The following is a 7,577-nucleotide window of genomic DNA, read 5'->3' on the forward strand; positions in this document are numbered from 1 at the left end:
CAGAGGTCTGAAGCTTGGACATTTTTAAGGTATACAGTATACATGTGGAAGAACTAAAAAAAAACAAGTCTCTAATGAGCTTAAAATATTTCCATATTTGCAAGAATGGGAAATCATTACACTTCAGACTGCTGTTGCAGATACTTATGATAAAAAAATGCTAGCCCAAATCCAGGGCTATGCCCTTCAGATTAGCAGGGGAAAACAGGTGAAGCACAGGGGCGGTGAGGCTGAAAAAGGAGCTCTTCCATTTCTGTATTGCAGCATCTAGGACATTAATGGACAAAAAAGTGCTATTCCAGGTACGTGGGCAATGCCAGTAGCTATCCTAAGCTACTCTCCAGACACTCCTGTCCTGATACCTTAGCACAGCTGGCAGTTTTTGAGAGGAGCTGGTCATGGATCCTGCCTCACTTCTCTTTTCTGAATGTGCTTCTGGTGGGAATGAGCAGCAAGTGTCGCTGCGGATGGTTGCACATCTGCATTTGCTTGTTGAAAACTGCCACCGTGCAGATCTGACCAGTGAGTGAAGGAGAGCGATGGAGGAGACTCTAACAACAATGCTGGGAGCACAAGTTCCCAGGCCAGGCCACAGCGTGACCAGCAGTGCTGAACTGCAGTGTTGGCAAAGTGCCTGGGGCCTGACAGCATGCCCAGCGACAGAGAAAACCCAAAGGGAAAGAAAGCAAAACAGGCCAAAAATAAATGTCAGTGGAAGGGGCCTGCAAAGGGTCCTTACATGTCCTGGTAGGCACTGGTTGTGCCTTTGGTCCAGGGGCTGCTGGAGGTACCTGGGGCTCAGAAAGCCCTTCCCACCACTGACGTTGTCCTCTCCTGCAGTCCCTGACCATGTCACACAGGACCCGGGCACGGTGCACTGGCCTCGGACAAGGGGAGCATCCTGCATTTGGACTGGGAACCACCCTGCGCTCTGGAGCTGGCTCCGAACTGTAATGCTGGCCATGCAGGCGCCTCGTTGCTCCGGTACCTTTCCAGGCACATTTGCTCACATTTCTCCTGGGGTTTCTTGTAGGCTCTTTGCAGAGCTGAGGCCTCCATGGCACGATGCAGACATAGCAAGCGGAAGGGATGGTGAAAAGACTTGAGAGACTCAAGTGGTCCGGCATGACCACACAATAACGGAACAGCATTAGGCTCATTGGAAAAAACAAGCCCAGCTGCTTACTTACACGTTACACAAGTTGCTAGTGGGTCAGCACTGTATGGGACTGTAGCGTTTGTTGGACTCGATGATCTTGAGGTCTCTTCCAACCTAGAAATTCTGTTTCTGTTCCTGCATTTCTTTCTCCTAAGCATGGATTTGTTGTTTCAGGACATGATGAGGAAGAGGACTTTGGGTGCCTACACTTCAGGGGGATGATTACCTGCTTTTCTGTGGCTTCCCTGGAGGAGTCTTCATTTCCTTCTGCCAATTGTGTATGAAAATTAATTACTCTGAATCACATCCTGGACACTCGCACCTGCTAATTAAGTGTCCGTAATGGTTGCAAGTGGCGTATGCTCTACGCAGGGCTTCCTGAACTCATCCCAGGAAGGCAGTTAAGTGAGAATTTCCTCTAGTGCTAAAGTTCGCTCAGAAACCTGCCTCCCTCCTTTCTGTCACCTCAGCTGCTCATTGCCCCCCTCCTGGACTTCTCCAGCCCTCAGCTTTTTCTTACAAATTCAACAGAGCCCCATGGAGAGTTACATGCACAATGATGAATTGGAAAGGATCAGGACTGATGGGAGAGAAGTATCTGTCTTCACAGAGCCTCTGCAAAGGGCTTTTAGATTTCCAGCAATGCCTCCAGGGGCTACAAGTACAGGTTGCAAGTACTTTGTGATTCCCAGGTGATAAGTGTTGGTGTCAAGATTGAGGTGTGATTCTGTAATGCTGGGCAGGGATATAAAAATGCTGACCATTAAAATGAGGGCTGCACCACTGGGGCTGGCCTACAGCTGGGACCAACACCCACATGCAGATCTCTTTTGCGATTTTTGTGGTGAGAGGCCCAAAACGCCAGGTTTTTTGCTCGAGGCTGACTCGCTGGAGCCAAGTATGACCTACTCAGCGGGTTATGAACACTGCTAAGACTGAATAGTAGGCTCCAAGACAAAGCCGTTTACAATAAAGACCTTTTTATTGCCCACACATGGAAAGAAAAGACCTTTGGGGTTGCTCTCATCTCAGCTGGGTTTGAATCAGACTCTGAAAGATCTGGCAGTCAGGTATGCAGAGCACATACACATGGGAAAGCCCCCCATACTATAGCCTGATTCCTTTAATAATCGAACACTAGCATTTGGGTGCATATAAAAGCTTTGGCAAGACTGTAAAGAACGGAGAAATTTAAAGAAGCGCCTCCTGAAGTTGTTTAATACGCTCAGATGAACCTGAGCTGTACACAATTTTATCGCACACCCCCCAGCCGACCCTAGAGGGCCGTTTGATGGTGGGACGGACGGACCGCACCGTGTTGTTTTGACATTGTTTTTGGTTCCTCAAACTATTTTGGGGGACTTTCCTGCTGACTTTACAGCTTTTGCGGCTTCTCTCTGTATCTGTGGTAAAACTGGCTGCTGATTCAGCTGTGGCTCACTCGTGAAGGGGAACCCAGATTTTGGGTTTAAGGAGGCCAGGCCTGCCTCCAGGAGCCTTTGGCTTTTACCAGGCAACACAAGAATCAGGGAAGAGAACAGAGCACAAGTTGCAGTTTTAATGCACTTTTTAAAACCAGAGCCTTTTAAAAAATATCTCAGTTTCCATAGTGACAGGGAACTGTGGCACCATTGTGAAGATCCCAGAAGCCCAGGCCGGGTGTTAGCCAGAAATTCAGCAGTGCGGCCAGCTCGGAGCAAGCTGCCCCTGGCCCTGCCTCACATCCCTTCCCTGCCCACAGCCACACTTCCAGCTGCCTGGGGGCTGTATTGCCCCTGAGCAGCACAGCTTCACTTAATTGCAGGTACAATGATGGATTTCCAAACCGGGGATATGCTCCTTGGCTTGCGCTTTGGCTGCCTTTAGATGTATTCAAGCTTACTTTGCTGCAAAGGGAAAAGACTGGTTTGAAGAAGACAGCTTTCAGCCATTGCTTCCTGATGCAGACAAGTGTTGAAAAGCCAAAATGTGCTCACAATTACCTGGTGAGTCAGGTGAGGAGCCTGGATGAAAGGCCAGGTCTCATTTAATTCTTTACCAGAATGTGCTGCCTCCTTTCCCTCCTGCTATCCATCATACCTTGCAAAGGGACCAAGAAACCTCACACAAATATTTTTCCTTTCAGCTTTCCTTTCACTTCTAGTCCTTGCCATAATACATAATTGTGCCTGCGTGGCTCAGAAAATCCACCAGGTTCGGTTCACTTCAAGGTGGTGGATGGTTTGCGAGTGACGGATGCTGTCACTTATTCAAAGTGCTTGTTTGCCTTCATCCTTCATTATCTGCTGTATTATGTTGCACTCGATAGCGTGCCAAGGGATACAGGCACAGCATTCGGGTCAAGTCAGCTTAAATTACAGGTGCATGTCAAGTGTTCCTTGTAGTTTTTAGGCAGCGTGCATTTTGCATGTGTAGGAGGTAGAGAGCCAAGGCAGGGACCAGCCCAGCCCTGAGCGTGCTCTGGCCACCTCCTTCAGCACCAACCCAAGCATTAATCCCTCCCGTTTTTACGATATATTAACATTTTCTCTGAAAACAGGCATGATTCCCATCCTACTCCTCTTATTTTTGCCCACATACCCATGCAACACTTTTGGAGCTGACATCACACACAAGAAAATGGAGTGAGATGAAACCATTGGGAACAGGACACCCAAACAAACAAAAAAATGTCCTCTGGTGCAAAATTTTAACACAAATGAAAAAGGCCATTTTTTACAGGACAGGAAGCAGAAAGAGAGGTGTATTTATACCAGTTCTTACAACAGTGCTTTTAATGTAAGGTAAGATCTACTGCACCAGACCAAGGGTTCATCTGTCCTGAGGCTGACAGCAGCCAACTGCTAGAGAGTTGCTAACACACTGAGTCTAGACATACTTGCTTTGTATATTCCCAATCTCCAGCAACCAGCAGCTCAGGGACTTAATAAGACAGAGGTGAAACTGTGTATATATTGGCAGGGTGAGCTTAATCAAAAAAAAGAACAAATATGCCTTGAAAATTAATGACCAGGATTCACCAGAAGTAGTTATATGAAAAAGATGAAGAGCTCCCATCTGACTGGTGATCGTGACTGGAGGCACTGCTGGAGAGGAGCATTTCCTACAAGGGATGATTTTTTCCCTTGCTTCCTCAAGACCTTCGAGTGACCCTACTGAATTGTTAAAATTCCATTAGAAAGTGGTTGGTGGGAACATATGCAATAAATAGCTGCTAAAATCAATGGCAGTTTTGCTGATACAAAATCACTGTATTGCTTGCTGGCAGTGCTGACAGTGTTTTTCTCTGGGAAATGTAACGGTGATTGGATTTAAATAAACTTAGTGGTAACAAACTTCATCTGAACTCATTAGTGACTCAGACTGATTTTAGAGGAATTTATAAAATGCCTGTTGCCCACAGACAAGACTTTGTGGTCATAAGTGACTTTGGATACTGCAAATCATGTCATAGCGTTGGAAAATATCAGAGAAGAGAGCAAAATTTCTGAAAACGCTCTCTGAAAAATAGGTATCTAAGGTCTCTCAGACCACCCGCCCTAAGTCACCTGCCACTTTTGGATGCCACCTTACTACCGCTGTTATGTCCACCACACAAATCTTCCCTGGCAGCTCCTGCTGACCCTCATCCCATGTGACTTGGGGAATTCACGACGGGTGTGAGCCCACCGAGACCTAAATGCTGCCGAAAGGCAGCCTTGTTTGCCTGCTGCCAGTGTCTAGCTTTGGGCTGGGCTGGTATCATCTCAGCAGGCTTCTCCCTCATCACAGGTACAATTTTTCTTCCAGATGCTCAGCTAGATTGCTTAAGTGAAAATAGACATTAAAGCATTTTCTCTACCTATGTGCTGTTTTGTAATCTCACCATTTAATTGCGCCATGTTTTTTCCTACAAATCATCTAATGATATTTCCCAAGACAAGCCTTCACTGCTTTTTGTGCATATTGCAACACGGCAGCTGTTAGCACCTCCTGCTTGTGGAGAACTATATCGCTAAATCACTGGTGAATTGATCACTAGATAAATCACATCTTTTTTTGGGTGGATTTCTGTACTGGGAAATTGGGCACCTGAGTGAGGAACAGAAATTGTAACTGAATCAGAATTAGTATTTGAGGTAGGTTGTTACAGATTTTTTAGTTTGATTAAGAGCTTCTATGTCACTCTTGTCAATCTCAGAAGAGATGGTTATGTGTCTGAAATAGCTTTAAAGCATACTGCAGGGATACAAACTGTACAAATGCAGATTCTGTGATTTACCTTCATGCTGTAGAACAGAGAATTTTAAAAGAACGGATGATACATTTCCTTCCCTATTGATCTTCTTGATCAGATTTTAATGTGTTTGTTTTGATGGGCATTAGAACATAAACTGATCACAAAAAAGTACAGTCCCATAAGGGACCCGTGCTCCGGATCCTGTTTAGCTATACCCATGCTTATCTCTAGAAAGACTGCCTCTTCCATAAACACATACACACACATGTACACACAGCATTTATTAAGCCCCGGCAGCAAATTGATTTTATGTCTGGGAAGAAAACTTTCAAATACAAAGCCTATAAATAGATGATGTGTTGCCTTTCTGGCTCAGTAAACAGCCTGAAAAAGTGCTCTCAGGAGGCATGAATTTGCAGTGCCCCCCCCACTCTATTTCACTGAGACGTTAATTCTGAAGTCTAAATTTAATACTTTTATCATCATTATGGGAATTGCCCATGAGGGAAGCAAAGGCAACTTTCTGAATTTCTCTGGACTTCAGGAGATAAATCTGTACAGAAAGGAAACAGCCCAATATATTCTCGTGTGCAGGGAGAAATATCAGATTACTTGACATGAAAAGGATCAGGAACTGGTGCAGTGACCAGCATACAAACCACAACGGAGCTGCATGGAGCTGGATGTGTCAGAACAGAAAGCCAGGCTGGATACAGCCACCGGATCTGGAAGCACTCTGCTTGGAGCAGCCAGCAGGGACTCATGTTCATCTCATGTGGTTCCTCAGCAGTTTAATTCCCAGGCACTTTCTTAAATAAGAGTAATCTGAGTTCACTGTTATTATTTAGGTCTAGCATTAATAAAAAAGCACAAAACAAAGCGTGTGCCCCCACAGCCCACTGGCAGAGCCCATGCCAGCAGAGCAAGGGCAGGTTGCACTCCCCTTTCCAGAGACACCTGAGCATGAGATGTATTTTGCTGCTGCTCCAGCCATTGCTGGATGTAGGACCACTTCCCTGAAGAACAAGCAGCTAGAAAACATACAGGGATAGGGCTGTCCTGCAGACCTTTGGGATTCATGCTCTCTGGCCCCAACAGCCTCCCATAAAAATCCATATGCTACATTTCATATACAAATATCCATGGACCCACGCACTGCAAGGCTAATCGCATTTCAGAAGTGCCTGTCTTTTTTTGGACATGTCTGGACTGTGTCTGACGAAGTGGAGTCTTGAGCCTCCCTGACGCATGGGGCTTCAGGGACCTGGCTAAAAGGATTTCACTGATGGATTTCAGGGCAGGGCTGTTGGGGCCCACAGCCTAGCAGTTCTCCAACAGGAGAATACACTGGTGCAATAATAACACAGAGAAGGGTAGAAAAAAGGTCAAGCTATCACAGAAACATATGGCTGTTGTTTTTATAAAGAAATAACACACCTGTAGGAGCCATGGAGCCACTGCACGCACACAGAGCCATGGGGCTACGTGCAGTAGCTTGATCACCATGGGATCCTTCAGAAAAATTAATGTCTGCATAGCAGCCTTGCTGGAGATGGGACTTTTCTTGCTTGCTTTTTTTCCACACAGACCACAGACATGGCCCAGCAACAGCATCTTCAGGAACGTGCAAAGAAATATTTAATGTGCTGTTTTGCTATACCCAACCCCCATACATTTATGCTCGTGTGATTACTGTTCTCTGTTTGCCTACTGATAGCGAGTTAAAAATACCACCTCCACAAAATTGGAACTATTTTCCTTGTTGTTTTAAATCCCTGCAGTTGATTGAGAACAAAATGGTGCAGTGAGCCCCATGAGATCTCCCTCACCTGTATTGATCAGGACAGGAGACTGAAAAGGAGGAATCTGGTTACTGAAGCAACACCAGTAAAGGGAAAAAAAAAAAAAAAAAAAAAAAAAGAATGGCATGCACAGAACAAGACAAATTTTACTGTGTTATGAAGCCATTGACCATCTATTCCTCTTGCTTCCTTCATCTGTTGCTTGGAGTGCTGTTTCTACAGTGGAAAAGGATTTGTGCCAAGTCCTGTTCTAAGACATTGCATTTAGATAAAAGGTAAGATATTGCTGTTATGTCCAAATTCCTCATTAATACTCCAAGATGTCCCTAACTTAGAAGGAATCACTTATCTTTGATGCAGCACTGAATTTGATAGTGAAAAAAAGGACAACAAAATG

The sequence above is a fragment of the Aythya marila genome, assembly GCF_965140915.1.
Source record: "Aythya marila genome assembly, chromosome: 5".
NCBI classification, from domain to species: domain Eukaryota; kingdom Metazoa; phylum Chordata; class Aves; order Anseriformes; family Anatidae; genus Aythya; species Aythya marila.